Consider the following 23,286-nt stretch of genomic DNA (forward strand, 5'->3'; position numbering starts at 1 on the left):
AAGCAGCCAAACGTTTATCAGCAACCTCATCAATGTTGTCCATCATCAAGTTATAGAAGTCTATTGCCGATAAATCATTTTGTTTGGCTATCCTCAAAGCATTCAAATTTACTTCCACTGGTAAAACAGCCTCCTGACCATATACTAGCTCATATGGAGTCACTTTCGTAGCACCATGCCTTGAGATTCTATGTGCCCATAATGCCTCAGACAACAAGTCATGCTATCTCCTTGGATTATCCTCAATCTTCTTCTTGATGAGCTTGATTAAAATTTTATTGCTAGACTCAGCTTGTCCATTAGCTTGGGCATAATATGGGGAGGAATTGAGCAACTTTATGTTATAAGATTCGGCAAACTCTCTGACTTGGTGTGACATAAAAGATGAACCTTGATCTGTATTTAACGTTTGAGGAATACCGAATCTATGAATAATGTGCTCGGTTATGAATTTAATTACCTCCGTATGCGTCATGTTCTTGAGAGGTACTGCTTCAGACCACTTAGTGAAATAATCAGTTGCCACCAATACGAACCGATGCCCCTTTGAAGAAGACGGATGGATTTGTCCAATAAAGTCTAAACCCCATCCTCTGAAAGGCCACGACTTGATAATAGGATGCAACATAGCAGCGGGAGCCAATTGAATATCACCAAATTTTTGACAAGCTTCGCACCCTTTATAATATCTGAAGCAATCATTAATCATGGTCGGCCAATAAAACCCAGCATGTCATAATAACCATTTCATCTTGGGAGCCGACTGGTGAGTACCACAAATGCCTTCATGTACCTCTCCCATAGCAACTCTTGCTTCGTCCTCATCCAAGCACTTTAAAAGAACATCATCAACTGTTCGGTGATAAAGATCATCATCCCTCATAGTGTATTTAAAAGCCATACGCCGAACAGCCCTATCCACCCTTTCACTCGGATCACGCAAGTAAGCAACAATGGGCTTCCTCCAGTCGGAATTGTCACCTGCACTAGATTTTTTGTTAATGACCGAATCAGTGGGTTCTGGTTCGGCCTCTTCTATACTCGTAAGACAAGCCATCAGATTTTGAGAAATATGAAACATGCCATGATCAACATGGTATCCAGATGCTTGTTGTGCTAACTCATTTGCTTTCCAGTTGTCATGTCTAGATATATGTGCAATGCTAAAACAATCCAAAGTAGAGATTATATCTAGACATTTATCAAGATAAACATTAAGTGATTCGTCCAAACACTGAAAGACTTTGGATATTTGTTGTACCACTAGTAACGAATCACCATAAGCCTCAATATGTGTAACACCTATAGCAAGTAACATCTCTAGGCCGAATAACAATGCTTCATATTTGGCTTGATTGTTTGTGCAAAAATATTCTAAGCGGCATGTGGCTTCAAAAACAGCACAATGAGGAGATATATAAACAATACCAACACCTTGGCCACTGCTACAAACTGACCCATCAAAGTATAATCTCCATGGTACTAATGAAATAAGGTTCATATCAACATCATGCTTGTCATTAATCCGATGTTCAACAATGAAATTAGCAACAATTTGGCCTTTCATGGACTTTGGAGATTCATAAGCCAAATCATATTCAATCAAAGCATAAGCCCACTTGCCAATTCTACCACTAAGAATTGGCCTATGCAACATGTATTTAATGACATCGGTTTGACAAGCTACTACACAAGCACTCGGCACTAAATAATGTCTCAGTTTTGTGCAAGCATAATATAAGCATAGACATAATTTCTCAACAAATGTATACCTTGTCTCTGCGTCCAATAAGCGTCGGCTCAAATAAGTGATGGCATGCTCTTTTCCTTCGGTCTCTTGAGTTAGAACAGCACCAATAACTTCTTCCTCTGCTGCAATGTAAAGTCTGAAGGGTTCCCTATGCTTGGGTGCTCTCATCACCGGAGGAGTGCACAAATAATTCTTGATCATATCAAATGCTGCTTGCTGTTTTGCCCCCCAAGTGAAATCAGCATCATCCTTTAACCGAAGGATAGGAGTAAATGCATCAACTTTCCCTGACAGATTAGCTATGAACCTTCTCAAATAATTGACCTTGCCAAGGAACTTTTGCGTATCTCTCTTGCATGTTGGAGCCTCCACTTTCTGTATAGCCTCTATCTTTTTGGGATCAATCTCTATGCCATCTTCATGAATAATGAAACCCAAAAACTTGCCAGCTGACACGCCAAAAGCACACTTCAAAGGATTCATCTTCAGTCCATACTTTTTCATTCTTTCAAAAGCTAAACGCAAATCGGCCAAGTGATATTCAAAAGCATCCGATTTGACAACAATATCATCAATATAAACTTCAAGTATGATACCGAGTAAATCATGGAAAATCAAATTCATAGCCCTTTGATATGTGGCTCCAGCATTTTTTAATCCGAATGTCATCACTGTCCACTCGAATAAACCAACGAAACCAGGGCATCAAAAAGCAGTCTTGTACATGTCCTCTTCGGCCATAAAAATCTGATTGTATCCGGCATTACCATCTAGAAATCTAATAACCTTATACCCAGAAGCATCATTAATAAGCATATCGGCTATTGGCATAGGATACTCATCTTTGGGTGTAGCCCTATTCAAATCTCTGAAATCAATGCACACCCTCAACTTGCCGGATCCTTTCTTCTCCACTGGGACAATGTTAGAAATCCACTCGGCGTACCTGCAAGGTCGAATGAAATTAGCTTCAAGCAGTCGACCGATCTCTTCCTTGATCCGGTCATATGTTTTCGGATTAAATTTTCTGGCTGACTGTTTATAAGGTCTAAAACTGGCCTTTATAGGCAACCGATGCTCCACTAGCTCTCGTCTTAACCCTGGCATCTCATGATATTCCCATGCAAAGCAACAAACATATTCTTTCAATAGCTCAATTAACTTAGCTTTACAATCGGCTTTCAAGTTTTTGTTTATAAATGTCGGTCGAGTGACTGAACCATCTCCAATATCTACCTCTTCTAATGGATTGGCCGACATAAAACCTTGTCCAAGTTTATCCATGTCATCCAATTCCTCTATAGACTCATACATATCGTTCTCGCTGGACTGATATTTCACAAGACGTTTTTGTAACCACTCAGAGCTAGAATCCATTTAAACATATCATACCTTGGAGCCGATTGCATTCAGTCGGCTTTAAAGAGACGGGCACAAAACCATTCTTGGTTGCGCTGAGAAAATCAAACTCTGATAAGTCACGTCCCGTCAAGCAAGTAGCATTGGGATGTTGCCAATCCACCGATGCATCGGCCAAAGCAACACAAGCCGAGTTATTCGCATGAATGACTTCCACTTCATCATCAACCCACTGAATCAAAAACTGGTGCATAGTGGATGGCACGCACTGGTTTGCATGAACCCAATCACGGCCTAGTATGACGTTGTAGTTACCTTGCACCTCAGCGACAAAGAACGCAGTAGCCAAAGTTTTGCTTTCGACTGTAAGCTCCACATACATCACACCTTTGGCTTCAGTTTTCTCTTTGCCTTCAAACCCGTTAAGCACCATATTGGTCTTGATCAATTCTTCATCAGGCAAACCCAATTTCTTGAAGACCGAATAGGGCATAAGGTTTACCACAGCACCACCATCAACACGCATCCGAGTGAGCGGTGACCCATTGATATGACCTCTGAGATATAATGGTTTCAGATGCGTTACTGGTTCTTTCGGCTTCTCGAATATCGCGTTTTTAGGGCCAAAATCCAGCTGAGCCACCTCCCCTTCCTCATCTACAGCACGAAACTCAGCAGGCAAGTAATACACCATATTGATATCCATACCTTCATGAACCGGTGTAGACTCATAGTCTAACATATCAGCCTCCTCCTCAAGTGCATCCACCGATTCAGAAAATTGTCCGAGTGAAGAGGAAGCAATAGGTAACGTAGACGATGCAATGATTGCGTCGTCCTTTTTTGGTAGTGTAGGTGCTGCTATGATAGGCGTAGAGGCCACTGTATCTCGTATTTGTTTGGGCCTCCACACTTGTTTTGTAGGTACCATAGGCTGAGTGTCATTGAACAACTTATCCCTTTGCTTCTCAGCCTCCTGTTCTGCCATCTCTTGGCTCCTTAACCTCTGTAGTTTCCTCTTCTATGTCTTTGTTAGCCCTGGAGGACACCACTTTGGCTGAGTGTATTTAGGATCTCTCATTTTTACTCGGCTGGCGCTTGCTTCATGGTCATTAGCCGAGTGCTTTGGCGCAATAGAAAGTATCGGCTCAGCCGGTTTGCTACGCACAATTGGCTGCTGTATGGCAAATGTTTTGGTGCCCAAGATAAGTGAGTCGGCATCCGTTTTCTCCTTGCTTTTTTCCGACTCAACTGCTGCAACACTTGGTGACTTAACACGCCATTCTTTTTGACTTTCCAGATGCATGAAATTTCCACTCGGGCGCAGCTTTTTACTCTGATGGAATCCACTCGGATGGATGTCACTCGGATGGAATTCACTCGGATGGAATCCAGTCGGATGGAATCTACTTGGCCACATTTTTTTACTCGGATAGCTTCCACCTGGGTGCATCCTTACACTCGGATAATTTCCACTCGGTCGCATATTTTGACCAGCTGACTGATAGTCACCAATGTTGAGTCGGCCATCATATGAGTAATCAAGTCGATCCCACACAGATTGCCTCTGCTCTTCTGAAAACTGCGCCTTTGGTCCACTTGGTTTTGTATACCGACTGAACATATCAGCTGATGGTGACCTTGGTCGTTTCAGATGAGTCGGTCGATTGAAACTAGAACCGGCCGACTGGTTAGCATACTTGGACAACAACATATCAAAAGTTGGCTTGATCCGCTTGCGCTGCACTTTAGCTTCATTCTTCTTCCACTTGCCAACTTCTGGACTCTTGGGCTTGACAAATTTAACACGAGTATTTTCTTGCACTTGCGGTTGCCCCCCAAGTGTAGGATTCTTGATGGTGATTTTGATCACTTCCTTTCCATCGGGTTGCTTATCAAGCACAACCTGTCTCCCCAAGACCTTGTTGTCCTCCTTGTCTTTCCTGGGCTCACCGACAATGACATTAGCTTTATTAGCAGATTCGGCTACCTCCGGCCGAATGAGTAGCTTCTCCCCCTCCAAATCCATGGTATTCATTGGAAAAGGCTGTTTATCAACTTGCATTTCAGAAAAGTTCAATCGTCCGTCATTAATGGTTGATTGTATCTGTCGTCGAAAAACATTGCAATCGTTAGTAGCATGAGAAAAAGAATTATGATACTTGCAATAAGCGCGCCGTTTTAGCTCTTCAAACGGCGGCAAAGTATGAGTTATTCTAATAATTTTAGCTTGCAGCAAAGCATCAAATATTTTATCACACTTGGCAATGTTAAAAGTAAACTTCATCTCTTCATCACGATTCTTATGAATCGGTTTCAGATCATTGCAAGTAAATGGTTTGGCCTTAGATGGCCAAACAAATTCAGTAGAGAAAACATCACCCTCATCGTCCGAGTGATCACTATCATATTCGATCATATTCATCTTTGGACGATCGGCTTTGTATCTATGCACTTCTTTGAGGTCTTTGCTTCGGCTTTCCTGAGCCAAAGCCCTTTGTAAGACTTGGTTGATATTTAAGAACTCATAGCCTTCTAGCTTTTCTTTGATGGGAGTTCTCAAACCACTCAGCACTAGGTCTGCCAAGTCTCTCTCGGTTATCACCAAACTAAAACACCGGTTTTTTGTTTCTCTAAATCTCTTGACGTAATCGGAGACCGATTCATCATGCTTCTGCTTAACCGATGTTAGATGTGACAACTTGAGTTCATTGTCGCCGCTATAAAAGTGATCATGAAACTTCTGCTCTAGCTACGACCAAACCCGAATGGAACCATGGGGTAAAGAAGAAAACCATGAAAATGCGGTACCAGTTAATGATAAAGGAAATAAACGCACTTTCAATTCGTTCAATGAGCCTGCCTCACCCAATTGTGCTAAATATTGACTAACATGCTCCCATGTGGTTTTTGTGCCTTCTCCATTAAATTTAACAAAATCTGGAATTTTATATCCTGGAGGGCACTGGATGGCATCAAAGTACTCGGGGTACGGCTTTTGGTAAATCCGATTCCGAGGTAACTCAACTCCAAAATTCTCTCGAAGCATCTTAGCCATCTCCTCTCTAATATTAGCTAGACCATCATCCATAGTGGATGATGACGCTTGTGGCAGTGGCATAGGAGGAGTAGGGTTACTAGCTGTAGGTAAGAATTGTGGCATGTATGTCGACCCAAAATTTGGTAGTGGTCGAGTGGTTGTAGGTGTAGGTAGGGTTTGGTTCAGTGCTGCCACCAAACCTGCATGCTCATAATAGGGTTGATGGGTGCAGTCACAATCTGATTTGTATGGGTAGGGTAATAAGCCATCGGCACAGGAGGCGCTGATGCAATAGGTAAAGCCAGATTAGGGTTTTGCACACTAGCAGCTACACCATCATTACCACTAGATGATTGAGATGTATTCTTCTGAGCATTAGTATTTTCTATGAAAGTTTGATAGACTAGATTGTTACCATCAGCAATACAACTTTCAATCTCAGCCCACTGCTCAGGAGAAAAGGCAGTACTTACAGAGGGTTTAACCTGTTCAGTTTGAAGAGGAGGGAACTTGATTTCTTCAATCGGAGTGACGTTGCCTTGGCAATCTTTCTTGAATTTTGCAAGGAACTCCTGCAGGTCCTTATCATAGACTTGGCGATGATCGGCCGATATCTCATCAAGACTGGGCTTAATGATGTTATCAGCGTCTACCTCAGATGGCTTGGGAAGATCGGTCATGGTGGATGATGATGATTGATCTTCGTCCCCAGCGGAGTCGCCAAAAAGGTGTGTTGACACACGAACACGTCACGTGTACCCTCAAGGCCGGGGGTGATGCACCGCAGCTCACGTCGAAGGAGACCCGGCCGACAGCGCGATACGCAAGACAGTCGATGGGTGCTTTTGCAGACCCGAAAACCCCACACCCCCGGGAGGGACCCTGTCAGGGAGTGCAGCGGCTATGGGCTGCCCTAGGTCGATTCGCTCGCTCCTAGAGCCTCGGAATTCGCAGCTCTCAACCACGAAGAACAGCGAAGAACGAGATAGAAAAACGGTGGAGAGATAAAACGTATATGGAAAAAGTAGTATATTGATTTGTTCGATTGTGTGTTGTTCAATCGGCCGTCACCCCCAACATATATAAGAGGCGGGTGGACTTCCGTACAAGAAAAGGATTTATCTAGGCTTTCCTTACAAGAAAATTACATCAATTCACGTCCTAGAATCCTAGTTCTGGTCCCACTCAGATTCAGCCCGAATCTGGTCCAATCTTCTGTCTTGCTCCTTGCGTGGGCTGTGGAATCTGCATATGACTTCCGATGGAGACGGTTCAAATATCAATTATGTGTGCTTCGACGAGGCCAACAATCCGTATGTTGATCACTTTTCCAAATAAGGCCATCTTGAATACTCCACGGGGTCATCTCTAATTTCGAGTCGGACTCGTTCATGTAGCTGACTGGACCGTCCGACTCTTGCAGCGTCTCTGCAGGTCGTATACTACGTAGGATGATGATGACTCCAAAAGCAAAGTTGACCATTTCGACGTTACGAACGACTCCTGTGTTGAACACTTCTTCATCCGAAGCCATCTAGATAAGTATTAGAGCCCATCTTCAGCATCTGGTCAGATTGGCCTCGACAGTTTCTACTGTTCACGGCAGCAAGCTTTCCCGGCAAGGTTACTGTTCACGGCGGCAAGCTTTCCCCAGCAGGTTACTGTTCACGGCGGCAACCTCTCCCACGGCAAGGTTACTGTTCACGGCGGCAAGCTTTCCCCGGCAAGGTTACTGTTCACGGCGGCAAGCTTTCCCCGGCAAGGTTACTGTTCACGGCGGCAAGCTTTCCCCGGCAAGGTTTTTGAGGCAGTAAACGACCTCGGATGAAAATGTGTCCAAAAGAAAAGTTAACCGTTTTGACGAGACGAAAAACTTTCATGTTGAACGTTTTCCGATTCGAGGCCATCTTCTGGGCCAAAACACTCACGCATTACATCAGACACTTGCCAAGACATGTCTGGTCTTCCGCGTCATGTTTTACCTCTTGATAGGGCTGCATCCAGATAGCTCTAACTTTTGCATACGAACTCGGATTGAGATGATTTTTATATCAAAATCGACCGATTCGACGAGACGAAGACAATTCATGTAGAGCATTCCTTCATCCGAGATTGTCCTGGAGGCGTACTTGACCAAAAAGCACTCAGAACACCTAAACATGACAATCTGAGTGTAGTTTTGGTCTTTGATATGATGCCGAATGATTATGGTCCAAACATCAAAGTTGTTCCACTCGGCAATGTGAAATTTCTCATTTAGAATATTTTGTCATTTGAGGCCATCTCCATTGCATTCTGCATTGTGCCAAAATCAGGTGTCAACAAGGTGCTCTCCGGTGGGTGCGATAAGCAGCACGCCAGCGCCGGCGCCTTGCAGCGAAAAAGCACCATCAAAGTACATCAGCCACTCTTTGCTTGCTTCGTCGACGGGGATGCTCGTTTCTGCAATTTCTTCATCTGGTGTTGGCGTCCATTCTGCTATGAATTCTGCCAATGCTCTGCTTTGGATAGTTGAAGTACTCTCAAACTTGAGGCCAAAGCTTGACAGTTCCAGTGCCCACTCAACAATCCTGCCTGTCGCTTCTGGATTCTGTAGTATCCTCTTCAGCGGAAAGCGAGTGACAACTGTGATATCATGTGCTTGGAAGTAATGGCGCAACTTTCTCGAGGCCATGAGAAGGCCGAAAAGCAATTTCTGCACGCCAGAGTACCTTGACCTAGCCCCCTGCAGAAGGGAACTGACAAAGTAAACTTGGCGCTGCACCATTTTCTTTTGTTTCTCCTCGCGCATCTGCGCAGATCCATCTTTGTCGGGACCAGAGCTTGCCGGGGAAGCCTCCTGCTTGTCGTTGGATGCGCCCGCCGTGGTTGCTGGCTCGTCATCTGCCTCCCTCTCTGCCACTAACGCAGCACTAACCACTTGATTGGTTGCCGCTATATACAACAGCAACTTCTCTTATGGCTTAGGTGCGACCAGTGTTGGAGCGGAGGACAGGTATCTCTTCAAGTCTTGCAGCGCAGCCTCCGCTTCCGGAGTCCATTTCATTAGACCTGCCTTTTTCAATAATTTGAAAAATGGCAGGGTGCGCTCAGCAGACCTAGAGATAAACCTGCTGAGAGCAGCCATGCAACCGGCAAGTCTTTGTACATCCTTGACGCGCTTTGGTGCTTCAATCTGCTCAATGGCCTTGATCTTGTCGGGATTGGCTTCGATTCCCCGCTGAGACACGAAGAACCCGAGAAGCTTGCCGGAGGGGACAACAAACACACACCTCTCGGGGTTGAGCTTGAGGCTGATCTTGCGCAGATTTGCAAAGGTCTCGTCTAAATCTTGGATCAGAGTTGCCTTGTCCTTGCTCTTGACCACTATGTCATCCATGTAGACTTCCACATTTCTGTGTATTTGTGGCTCAAGAGCGACATGGACTACTCTTGCAAATGTTGAACCAGCATTTTTTAATCCGAAAGGCATCCGTATGAAACAGTATGTGCCACATGGAGTGATGAATGCGGTCTTCTCCTCATCCTCTTCTGCCATGAAGATCTGATGGTATCCTGAGTATGCGTCAAGAAATGAAAGCAAGTCACATCCAGCCGTGGAGTCAACAATCTGGTCAATGCGCGGCAAAGGAAATGGGTCTTTGGGACAAGCTTTGTTAACATCGGTAAAGTCGATACAAAGTCTCCATTTCCCGTTCGCCTTTCGCACGACTACAGGATTGGCCAGCCACGTAGGATGGAGCACCCCTCTGACAAGGCCTGCTGCTTCCAACTTCTTGATCTCTCCTGCGATGAATTCTTGGCGCTCCACTGCTTGCTTCCTGACCTTCTGCTTGATGGGCCGCGCATGAGGACAAACGGCAAGACGGTGCTCAATTACTTTCCTGGGAACACCGGGGATGTCAGACGGTTGCCACGCAAACACGTCGACATTCGCCCGCAGGAAAGCAATGAGCGCGCTTTCCTATTTAGGGTCGAGAGTGGCACTGATGGTGAAGGTACCACCAGTGCCGTCCTCCTTGGCGGACACCTTCCTGGTCTCTGGCGGAGCTGCGATTGTCTTCTTACACTTGCCGGTGGAGCTCGGTGGTGCGTCCTCGACGGCAGCGCAACACTCCGAAGAGGTGCGCTTGCCGGAGCGGGCATCAGAACTCTTGCCGGACTTGGTCTTCTTCTTCCCCCCGGGAGCTTCAACGGCAGGTGATTTGTAATCTGCTGCGGCTGCCGCTTCCCGGTAGATCTTGTCGGCGCAGATAAGAGCATCCTTCTTGTCGCCAGGGACAGAGATGACGCTTATCGGGCCTGGCATCTTCAGCATGTTGTATGTGTAGTGAGAGGCTGCCATGAACTTGGCGAGTGCTGGACGGCCAAGTATTCGATTGTAAGGCAATGGTATATCGGCAACGTCAAAAGTGACCCTCTCAGTCCTAAAGTTCAACTCGCTGCCAAATGTTACTGGCAACGTGACCTTCCCCTTCGGCTTGCTCCTTCCCGGGTTGATTCCTTGGAATGTGCCGGTCTCTTCGAGCTCGCTGTCAGGGATCTGGAGTTTCTGGAGTACAGCGGAGGAGATCAGGTTCAAGCCGGCCCCGCCGTCAACTAGCATCTTAGTGACCTTGAGGTTGCGGATAGTTGGTGAAACCAACATCGGCAAGCACCCGACCGTAGTTGTGCGATCAGGGTGGTCCTCAATATCAAAGATGATAGGCATGCTGGACCATTTCAGAAGCTTGCGTGACTCGACAGGTGGTTCCGCCGCATTGACTTCCCGCACCCACTGCTTGAGTTGGCGGTGCGAAGTATGCAGAGATGCACCACCGTCAACGCACAAGACCTCTGTGGCTTTCTGGAACTCCTGCTCACTGGTCTCGACATCCTCCATGTCTTCGTTGTCGTCGTCATCTTCATCCTTGTCGCGGCCGCGGGGAGGTCTGTCTCCTTGCCGCTGCTTGGCCTTGCCGCGGCATCCTCCCCGGCCGGCGCGCTTCTTGCCGGATTCTCCATCGCCACCTTGGGCCCTCTCCTTGTCGTGTCGCTCGTATTCGGCTTTTTGCTGCTGGACAAGCTGTTCGACCTTCTTGCAGCTCTGGAGGTCATGGCCCTTGGTGCGGTGGATCTTGCAGTACTGCTTGTCGGTGCCGTCCTGCTTGTCGGTGACCGCCACAGCCTGGCAGTTGGTGCATGCGGCAATCTCCTTGCCGGAGCTACCTGCTTTGGCTTTCTTGGCGCCACCTTCGTTGCCGGACTGCTCAACGACTAGCATATCTTTGCCTTTCTTCTTCCTGTTGTTCCGCCACCGGTTTTTCTTTGCCGGGGCAGCATCCTCGCTGTCAGATCCTCCTGCTCCTGTATTCTCTCTGGGGAGTTTCCTCCCTTCCTCAGCACGTGCACACTTGTCGGCCAGGGCATACAGCTCACTGACGTCTCTGATCTTGCACATCGCCATCTCCTCCCGCATCCTGTGGTTACGCACGTTCTGATGGAACGCGCTGATGACCGTGACAGGGTGGACATCTGGGATGTTGTGCTGTACACGGCTGAACCTCTGAATGTACTTGCGCAGGGGCTCTCCTTCCTTCTGGGCGAGCAGATGAAGGTCACTCTCTTGGCCATGAGGTTTGTGGCCGCCTGTAAAGGCGCCGACAAACTGATGGCAAAGGTCTGCCCAGGAGGATATGGAGTTGTCCGGCAAGTGCATGAGCCAGGACCTTACGTTGGGCTTGAGCACCAGCGGGAAGTAGTTGGCAAGGATCTTGTAGTCCCGTCCCCCGGCAGCATGCACCGCGATGGTGTAGATGCTGAGGAACTCCGACGGATGCGACTTGCCGTCGTACTTCTCTGGTACATCTGGCTTGAAATTCTTCATGCTGGGCCACTGGACTTGCCGCAGCTCACGAGTAAACGCAGGGCAACCTACCGCGTACGGCAAGCCGCTTGGTTCCCCTGGCGCATGCATGTCAACAGAGGGCCCAGCGCGCTGGTCCGATTGACGTCGCGCTTCTCTTCGGCGCTCGATGCGTGTACGAGCATCTTCTTGCTGTCGTTCATGAAGAACTTGGCGCTGATCGCGACGAGCTCGTGGATCTGATGACGCGGTGGAGTCGTTGTCGAGGTAGATCCGGCGAGTCGGCGATCTTGGCCTTCGGGGCGGAGAGTGCATAGTGGTTGCACCCCCACCGGTCTTTTCGCCACTGGCTCGTGCCTGGCTGGCTTGCCGCGGCTGCGACGTGCTCGGCTGCTATTGAGTGTCGCCATTGGTGAAGCCGATGAGACTCTGAATGGTGGCCCTCCAGTCGTCGATCTTGTCTGCCGTTGGAGGGTAGTCCAGGAGCAGTTGAGCTCGCGCTAAAGCTTCTGCTGCAGTGGCGGGTGGCGGTGGCGAACGGTGCGAGGAGCGGGATATGCTCGGACTTCTAACTGTGTTAGAAGGAGCAGTATCCCGTCTAGGCGACCGTGCCTCACTCGTGCCAGCATGTTGGCGTGCATGCTGGTCTTGAGCACTCTGGGATCCACCAGCTCGATCTTGGTCCAGCAAACGCATGGTACTGTGAGTACCATGACACTGCCGGTCCCGCACCTCCTGAGATGGGCGCGGTGCATGTACGGACGCCGAGGTCTTGGAGTGCGCCCGCTCGTTGTGGGAGCCGGCTACGCCGCCGATGGGTAGCGCAGCCTTGTCCTTGGACCTGGCAGCAGCGTGAGCTCCCTCGTCGACGCCCGTTCTTCCGCTGGCGTCTGCCCCATCAGCTGTTTGCTCCGGCGGTGGTGGGTTCAGCGCGGACGGAGCAACCGCCTCCGAAGCCTTCTTCTTCGGCGGCATGTTGATGAAGATGATGAAGATCTAGCTCGTGTGAACGCCGGATCTGGTTCACACAACCTCGACGCCCCCTACCTGGCGCGCCAAAGATGTCGGGGGACTAATCCACGAACACCTATGGGACCGGCGGACCGAGTCCCTTTCGGTTCGGCGGGGGCGGAGGTCGCACGAAGAGCGGATCGAGGCGAAGCACATGAGCAGTTTACCCAGGTTCGGGCCGCACGGATGCGTAAAACCCTACTCCTGCTTTGTGGTTTGTATTGAGTTCTTGCTCGGGAGCGCGGAGTGCTACAGTACACACCAGCGGTTAACGAGACCGAGCCTAAGTGTTCTCTTTTTTCCGAACCCCCCTCTACGTTGCACATGGGCCTCCTTTTATATGCTCAAGGGGTCACCGACAGGTGGCAACGGAGACAAAGGGTAAAAATGGAAAGGTGCTGCGGTAGGTACAGCTACCTGCTACAGTGTATCATACCTAACCCTGACGGCAGGGGACAAGGGCATTAAATGCCCGTCTGTGTCACCTAAACAGTGCAGAAGGGACCGTCAGGGATGCCACCGCTCGCCACGATGGCAATCTTGTCAGCGCCGCTCGCCACTGTGCACCGCTGGCTGCACAGCCTCCCGCCACGCACGCCTGGAAGGGTCCCAGAGCGACACGTTGGTGGATGTGCTGGAGCGCGGGCACAGAGTGGTGGCTTGCCGCGGCAAGCGCCTTGCCGCGGTCGTTGTCTTGTCGCGTCCGGGAGCTTGTCGCTCACCGGGCCTTGCCGGGACGCGAGGCGCGCCGCGGCAAGTTCCTTGAGATGCCTTGGGTGGCCTTCCCGGCAAGCTCCTCTTGCCGGGGTCTTGTCTCCTTAAGCGCCTTGCCTTGGTTGGCCTTCCCGGCAAGCTCCTCTTGCCGGGGTCTTGTGGTGTCTTGGTTTGGATACTTTATTCTTGAATGGCTCCAAAGGAACCACGGAGGACCTTGGCGGTCACCCGGCAAGCCTTGCCGCGGGATGCTGCGACTGCCCGTGCACAAGTTCGGGATACTAGGGTACCCCTACTCTAGTACACCGACATATTCATGGCATAGTTTGTTCAAATGATCTCATATTGTGCACAAAGGTGCATATTGGAATGGCAAATAATGTTGCCTAAGGAAGTTTTCATTTTCTTTGGACGAAAAAACCATTTTCCATTTTTCGAGTGCCCAAAGGGAGGTTTTTTTGTGAAGGACCTCCCAAATAATTGTTGCAAAATTGGACTAAATCAATTTTCTAAAATACTAGGACATATTTAATGCACAATTGACAAAATGGTTGGGTGTAAAAAGTTTTGATCCACCTCTCGTGAAAAAGAAAAATTTCCGTCGATTAAGTTGGAAGTGGGTCAAATTTGAACTGCAGCTACCTTATAGTTTGCTATTTATTTTTTTCCAAAAATCATTTCTAGGTACGTAAGTATCTATTTAATCATAGAAACACCAAAAGTTTTCCAAGATTCAACCACTAGCTAGGAACGGTCATGCCCGCCATTTTGATCGCATTTTGAAACGGACATGAAAAATTCAGAAAAAATCAAAAAAATTGGAGAACCTTCGCATAGTGTCATTATATGTGGCAAAGTTACCAGGAAAAATAATAAACTTATAATACGATAATTATTTTTAAAAAGTGTTCTCAGAAACGAGCTATCATGTGTGAAGATCAATGGCTTTCAAGTCAAATGATCAATCTTATGGCCACATTCATGGCATAGTTTGTTCAAATGATCTCATATGGTGCACAAAGGTGCATGTTGGAATGACAAACAATGTTGCCTAAGGAAGTTTTCATTTTCTATGGACGAAAAAATCATTTCCATTTTCTGAGCGCCCAAAATGAGCTTTTTTGTGAAGGACCTACCAAATAATTGTTGCAAAATTGTACCAAATAAATTTTCTAAAATACTAGGCCATATTTAATGCACAATTGACCAAATGATTGGGTGTAAAAAGTTTTGACCCACCTCTCGTGAAAAAGACAAATTTCTACCGATTTAGTTGGAAGCGGGTCAAATTTGAACTGCAGTTGCCTCATAGTTTGCTTTTTATTTTTTACAAAAATCATTTGTAGGTAAAAAAGTATCTATTTAATCAGAAAAACAACAAAAGTTTTCCAAGATTCAACCATTAGCTAGGAACGGTCATGCCCGCTGTTTTGACCGCATTTTGAAACGGGCATGAAAATTTAAAAAAATCAAAAAATTGGAAAACCTTCGCATAGTGTCATTATATGTGGCAAAGTTACCAGGAAAAATAACAAACTTGTAATACGATAATTATTTTTAAAAAGTGTTCTCAGAAACGAGCTATCATGCGTGAAGATTCATGGCTCTCAACCCAAATGATCAATCTTATGGCCACATTCATGGCATAGTTTGTTCAAATGATCTCATATTGTGCACAAGGGTGCATATTGGAATGGCAAACAATGTTGCCTAAGGAAGTTTTCATTTTCTTTGGATGAAAAAACCATTTTCCATTTTTCGAGTGCCCAAAGGGAGGTTTTTTTGTGAAGGACCTCCCAAATAATTGTTGCAAAATTGGACCAAATCAATTTTATAAAATACTAATACTAGCACATATTTAATGCACAATTGACAAAATGGTTGGGTGTAAAAAGTTTTGATCCACCTCTCGTGAAAAAGACAAATTTTCGTCGATTCAGTTGGAAGCGGGTCAAATTTGAACTGTAGCTGCCTCTATTTATTTTTTCAAAAAATCATTTCTAGTTACATAAGGACCTATTTAATCATAAATACATGGTTTGGTGGCGATACGTCGTGGTTTGGGTGGTGGCCGAGGGCCCCAACTCTAGAGCGCGTAAACTCGCATGCCCGCCGCGTGGTTATCGCGTGACCGTGGCGTTGCCATGTGTTCTGGGCGGCCTAGGCATGTCTACTGGGCTTGGCACTACCCAGGTAGGTGCTAGGAAGAAAATTACAACATCAGATTCTCACGAGGAGACTGATCAATGCTCAAACATGAATTAGTAGCCAAGTGTTTGATTAGCGGTACGATAAATGTACATGGCTAATGGGCGTGAGTTTTGGCTGAGGATGATCAGTTACTAAGAAGACCGTCTTCACAAATTTTTAGCTCAAAAGGAGGAGCCTAGGTGGTACTTGCTTTGCAAAGTACCACACTGGACATAAATACGAATATTGAAGCTGGGCTCAAAATAATGAATGGATTGAGCTGGCATTTGGCGGAGGATGGTTATTTGGGCATAGGAAAGCACCGTAGAAAATGGATACTATTTGGACATGCCAAAGTGGTACTTCCTTCACAAACTGTTGTTTTGAACAGAATAGGAAAATGAATATTGTTGAATTATTTTTGAACTAGGCAAGGAATTGTTTTTACATATTTGACGAAGATATGACCTAAAGAATTTATGAGATTTTTTTTGGGAATTTTGGGAATGACAGAAATATAGGTTGCTTCACAACCTGGGGCAAAAATTGCCACATGGACATGATACATAGGCAAAACTGATGAGGTGGTGCCTAGTCATAGCAACCCACCACAATTTACAAGGTTATGACCATCTATATTAGTCGTGATCAGCTAGAAATAAGGCAGCGGACCAGTGCTATCTGCTTTATGACCATTTCGTGTTTAGGGTTTGGAACCCCCGAACAACTTTTGACCAATTGGTCTGAAATGGTCATAGATCTACGACCAATTCTTCCAGGGTCACTGACAGAAGGTCACTAGTTGACATATTTCTTGTAGTGGCACGTTGTATATCTAGGTCACTCCCTCGAGACTGTCTCACTCTTTCTTCCACACGGCGGGCCACACTCGCTCAATCTCGCTCTCTTTATCTGAGTCTCGTTTAACCTCGTTTTCTTTCACACACAAATTATATATCTCCCTGTTCGGGCCTCAATCGACACACTCTATACTCTCTCACACAGATTGTCTATCTAGGTTAGTCCATCCAAGCCGCCGCCACTCTTTCGACCTCATGGTGGGCCACACTCACTCAATCTCTCTCTCTCTCTCTCTTGGTATGTCTCGATTGACCTTGCTCTTTCTCGGACAAAAACGATATATCACCATGTTTGAGCCCAATTCGACCTATTCACATTGTATACTCTCTCACACACATCGTCTATCTAGGTCACTCTCTCCAAGCCATCTCACTATTTCGATCGCACGGCGACCCTATGTGATCGGTTGACCTTGCTTCCTCCCACACACAAAATATATCTACACGTCTGTGACTGGATCATCTCTCAAGCTCTATCTTACAGCCCTCACCCTTGCCAAATAGCTCAATTAGACAATATCTCTCCAGAGCATATATATTTGTTCAATGAATGTCGGACCACACTCACTTTGTCTCTCTATCTATATATCTCTCGATTGACCTCGCTTTCTCACACCGTATCTTCCACGCGTTGAAGCTACTACCTCTCCATCCCTCGCAAAGCCGGAGCTATTTACATTGCGAGGGGCACTCCAACCTTGGATTAATTTGTGTAGGCATTTGTTCCGGTCGGTTTAGATTATATTTTCGTAGCATTCGGCCCTCAACTACTCCAAACACCGTTGCAACCCACGCAACTCCCCTAGTTGATTTCGCTCTGGCTCGGTCATCGCTCTCTCGCACGTCCTTTCTCGCCTTCAACGTCGCACCATGGTATTATTGAAAAAACTATGTTGTTCTCTTTAATTATTATAAATATGCTACAAAACTACACACCGATAGTCCACTTGGAATGGAACAAATTTCGACCCACAAATTAAAGTGCTACAAACTACACACCAAGGGGCCCACATGTCATGAAACAAATTTGGACTCATATACAAATTACAAAATAAAGGACGAGGATCGAACATGCGACCAGGCCTTCAAGCCGCACGTCAATAGGCAACATACATAGAATAACAATGTTTGTTGTACCCCCTTTGTTCACATAATGTTTTTATATTACCACAGCCTAATTAATGGATAACATGTAATATTCTTTTTAGTACTATTCGCCTTCACTTACTGGTGGGTTCCATGTGTGCTCTCTTTCTCTCCTCCCCTTCCGCGTTTAGACGCACGGGTAAACAGGAAGAACTCGCAGGTGATGTTGCCGTTGACCATATCTGGACCCGTTCACAAGTCACGACACCAGTTCACGTACTAGCAGCACTAGTCAGTGTGTACGTGCAATGCACGTTAATTTGGAAGTATATTAAGTGCATGCGGATATTAACTACTAGGATATTGTTTGCGTGTTGTCATGTGATTAGCACTATTTTTGGCATGAAATTAACTGCACGCTAAACGCATTGAGCACTCGACATTGAAGCAGTCTAGGTCGTTGGATGACAAGGAATACATGTGGCTTGATGACGTTTTATATTTAATTTGATACGGCTCTAGCAGAACATTCAATCGATCAAACCATACATTTCGTTCAGTCTGACTCCGACTTTAAATTATACGACGATCGATATAAAATAAACTGAAATGATAAATGTTCGGATTTTAAGCATGGCAATCCGAATGTTTTTCATGGAAAATTTAGATTACGCGGCGGCGGCGGGGGCGTCTCGCGGTGGGAAGCAGCTCCTTTGCCGTGCTCTGTGTGTCGTTGGGCCACTGACCGATGGCGACGGTGGCGTCTTGCGCCGTTGTTGGCGTACTCCTGGACGTTGGCCTAGCTTCAAGGAAGGCCAAAATGTTCTGGACTTCGGAGTGAGTCAACTGGCGGGAGGAGGCGACTAGCATTGGTGCAAGGAAGCAGTCGACGACGGCCATCCATGCCGCTGAGGGGGGCACTGGCACCCGCGCGGGGACATGCGCTGTGAACGACGCGATGGAGACATTCGTGTGCACGGGCACCGGCACGGGCGCGCACGTCAGTGCACATGCAAGCGCATGCGCTGGCAGGTGCACGGGGATGGGCGCTGGCGCAGTCGGGGCGACGGGAGCCGGAACGGGAGCAGGGACAGGCGCAACGTCTTCCCGCAAGGCCAGTTCAAGCTCGTCCCAAAGCGCCTTATGTTCTTGAGACTCCGGCTGGGTGTCTTCCTTAGGAAACTGGAACACTAAGGGCAGACCATCGTGATGCGGCATGGTGTACGTTTAGGTCAGGCTAGTTGGAGGTAGACGACAGGAGAATCGAAGAGGAAGAGAGAGGATTGTAGCGATACCGGGTAGTGCGGGATTGTAGCGATACCGGGTGGGAGCAGTTGGGACGATGGTGGGCGGCGGAGCCTGGTCAAAGGGCTCGCCTCCCGGTGAGCCTGCACAGCGGTCTGCTCACACGCCTCCCTGACAGCCGGCGCAGCAGTCTGCTCGCACGCCTCCCGTCGACTCACACGCTTGCTCGGACGGCACCTGCCGATGAGAAGCGGGGACTCGTGGCGGCACGTAAACGCCCACGGTTCACCTTAACGTGATAGGTCTTTGTTCCAAAATACCTTGGCTCTTCATTTGTGCAACTTGTCATAAGCAGCTTGTCTCAAATTGAATAAAAAACTTACGAAGTAATATTTGTGCCATATCACGTGACCATGCTTAGTTTTAAGAATTTATGCTCACTTTTGGATTTTCTGAAATTTAAGATCCAAGATTCGAAACAATATCATAACCTGCATCATGCAATAAATTTTGAAGATGTACATCTGTCCTGTTATATCTTAAGAAAGGATTTGGTCAAACATTTTGCTTAGTTAGACTTCAGACAAGTTATATATGCAGAGTAAAAGGATAATCCCTCCGTACCAGTGCATTGCCTGATATATTAACTCAAGTACTAGGCACAAACAAACGGGCTCAATTCTATGCTCATCCTGGTGTAGTAGCAGTAGTACTAGGCAATGCAGTTGACGGGTGACCTTGACGAGCGGCGACCGAGGGAATTGAATCGTGCTCGGCACGGTAGGTAACGTTGTCTAGTTACTAAAGCATCCCTCCATTGTTCATCGGTAGTCATTATGGACCGGGGACATGAGGGGAATTTCCTAGGACTGGAATTCTGGCTGCCAGATATTTCGACTTGAAACACTGAGGCTCGACTGGTTGGGGTTGCCTAATGTGTGTACCACGCACGCCACCGAAGGACACGAGCCCGTTTTTTTAGGATCAACACGAGCCAAGGTCTGGCTGGTACGCCGTTGGGTCCTACCATTCGAGAATACGAAAGGAACCTTTTAAATTGCCGAATGAATCTATGTGTATTACAATACCCATATTTTCCTTGCAAATACTACTCTCAATGTGGTAATTGATTTATGACGAGTTGTTGAATTAGAGTGAGTTTGTGATATAGTGATCTCAACGTGGATTTCACATTTCATGGTATCCCTAGTAAGTTTTCCAATGCAAATTCAAATTTAAAAGATGAACAATATGGAGGTGAGAAAACTTTGTACGTATCAAGCATATGACCACACACACACAGAGAGAGAGAGAGAGACACACACGCACGAACACAACAACAATCCAATAAGTATAGTGCATCTATTTTTCCAAACCATGCATGTATGACACGGATTCAAAAATACTTCTTCTATCCCTAACTATTAGTATTTTAGAGAGTTCAACAAGTGACTACATACGGAGCAAAATGAGTGAATCTAGACTCTAAAATATGTCTATATACATCCGTATGTGCCAGTCCATTTGAAGCCTCTAAAAAGACTAATATTTAGGAACGAAGGGAGTAAAATGTAATACATCCATGGTCCTCAGTTCAATATTTAAAATGAACATGAAACTGAAACATGAATATTAAGTCTAGTACTACAGTACATGCAAATGTTGTGTTTAGGTGGAGCTATGATTGTCGGGGGTCAACCCCTCGACCTTAGATAAAATTGTGGAGCTCTGTTTAGGGTTGTTTAGATTATATTTGTCCCCCCCTCCCAACCACCGATTGGTTGTGCACCCCCACCCCTCCTCCCCGGGAGAATATCATGTGCCCCCATACCTTAGATGCTATATGTCGATACGAGTTTCTTGGAGCTTGTAGATCTGAGATATAGCAGCTCACATGATGTGTCTTAATATTTTTGCAGGAAACCTTGATGAGTTTGAGAATTGCACACAATTTGTACAAAAACTACATAGATGCCCTTTGATCCCATATCCAACGACCTCGAAGCTCGTATCACCGTAGCATCTAAGATGAAGGAGGACATCATATTCTCCTGTATGTAAGAATATCATGTGCTACCACACCTTAGATGCTTTGGTGATACAAGCTCTCCGGAGCCGTTGGATTTGTGACCCAACACCTGCTCGGTGGTTCGAATGGTTTTTTGCAGAAAAGCCCCAAAAGAGTTCAGCCACTGCTTACAAGCACAAAGACTACTCAGATGCCATTGGATCTCAGATCAAACGACCACCAAGCTCGTATCACCATAGCATCCAAGCTGCGATAGCACCTTATGTTTTCTCACACGGGAGAGTATGAGGTGCTCCCGCACCGTAGATTCTATGGTGATACGAGTTCATTGAGATCTAATGGCCCACATTAGGAGGTTTGAATGTTTTCGCAATATACGACTGACAGAGTTTGGGAAATGCGCAGAAAGTACAAGTACTACGCATGTGCCACGACCTAGATGCTCATATCACCGTAGCAGGTAATTAAGCTACGGGGAGCACCTAATATGAGCACCGCGGAGCCGTTGGATCGAAGATGCAGTGGCACACACGAGGCCTGAATTTTTTATTTGCAAAAAAACCTTTGGAGAGTTTGGAAATTGCACATAATTACAAAGACTACTCCCAAGCCATTGGATCTCACTTCCAACGGTGTAAAAACTCGTATCACCATAGTATCTAAGCTGCGGGGTGGATGTGATATTCTATGCCGCTGTCATTTTTGTTCGTAAACTTGCAAAATACGTGTAACTCGTGCCGTTACTTGTCTAACCGCGCAAAGTGTTTGTTCAAAAAAACCATCCTACACTGAAATATCGGAACAACACATGGGGGTCCCACTTGTCATTAATCAAATTTGGACCTACAACTAACAAATCTGAAAGACGAGATTTGAATTGGCAACCTGGACTACAAAGCGTAAGTCGATAGCCTAAAAAACGAATGGTTGTTGGCTTTGTCCCATAACTTGATTTTATACAGTACTTGCGTTGAGTAGAGTAGAGGGAGTGCCTCGTCAACACGTGCATGACCGTTGTCTCACTTACTGGTGGGTCCCAGGTCCGCGATCTCAATCTCTCTTCTCTCCATCGTCTAACCTTTGCACGGGCACACACGAAGAGCGGCGCTAGCTTGCCGTGGTGTTATTACAACTAAAAAAAGCTTGGAAAATAGAAGAATCGCCTAGAACAAGAGACGTTGTGGCTGGTCGAGACGGAGCTAACCATATCTATCCTCCGTGCCACATTTGCATGATGAAGCTGTGTGGCTAGTGGGGTGTTTTTGACCGACTGGCTGGGTCCCGAGGTCGAACCATAGGTACTACGTCTAATACAGTATATTTTTACACGCACATTTTTCCTCCGTGCCAAGACATGGCACACCCTACCGCGCGATTTCAGGGTCCTCCCGGGTGGTGCATGCGTATATTCTTCCTGACGTGGGACACCCTACCGCACGTTTTCTGGGTCCTCCTCGATCGTAGCGCCAAAGCAAGTAAATGAGTCGTCAAATCATGAAAGACCACCTTTCCCACTGAGTACATCAGTGAAGCACGGTGGCTATCTAGTTGGGCTAGTTCGACCGATTAGCTAGGCCGCCGCCACATTTGTTTTTTCACCCCTTTTTTATCTACTTGCCGGCAGGTAAATTTAAATATCCACCACGGCGTTGCTCTGGTGTTTGGGTGTGGCAAGATTTTTAATTTTTTGATTGACGGGAGCAGGCGCGGCAGGATTTTTAATTTTTTGATTGACGGGAACAGGCGCGACAGCAATTAGTCACGATGACTCCGCCTATAAAAACCCACTGCTCCCTGATGTGAGAAGTCGTCGACTGGTGTTTTACCATGGTGAAAACCAAAAGATTCCCCGCCCCCTCCGCCTTCCCGTAGATTGCGTTGCCTTTCAGCCGTTTTGCCCCCTTTGCTTCCTCTCCCCATTGCTTCTACCTGGTGCCACGGTTGTGCAGCAGATCATGGAGTCCGAGGTGAGGCTCCTGACACAGGAGGTCCATGCCAAGGATGCGGAGCTCAGGGCCAAGGACATGGAGCTCCGTGAGCTCAAGGAGGAGAGGAGTGCCATGCTCCTCCGTTATGTGCAGGAGTTCACGGAGCTTCAAAAGCGGCAGGCGTCCACCACAAAGATGCTCGAGGCGTCGGCGGTGTTGCGGCAGAAAG

Source organism: Triticum aestivum, chromosome 2A, assembly GCF_018294505.1.
Source record: "Triticum aestivum cultivar Chinese Spring chromosome 2A, IWGSC CS RefSeq v2.1, whole genome shotgun sequence".
NCBI lineage: Eukaryota > Viridiplantae > Streptophyta > Magnoliopsida > Poales > Poaceae > Triticum > Triticum aestivum.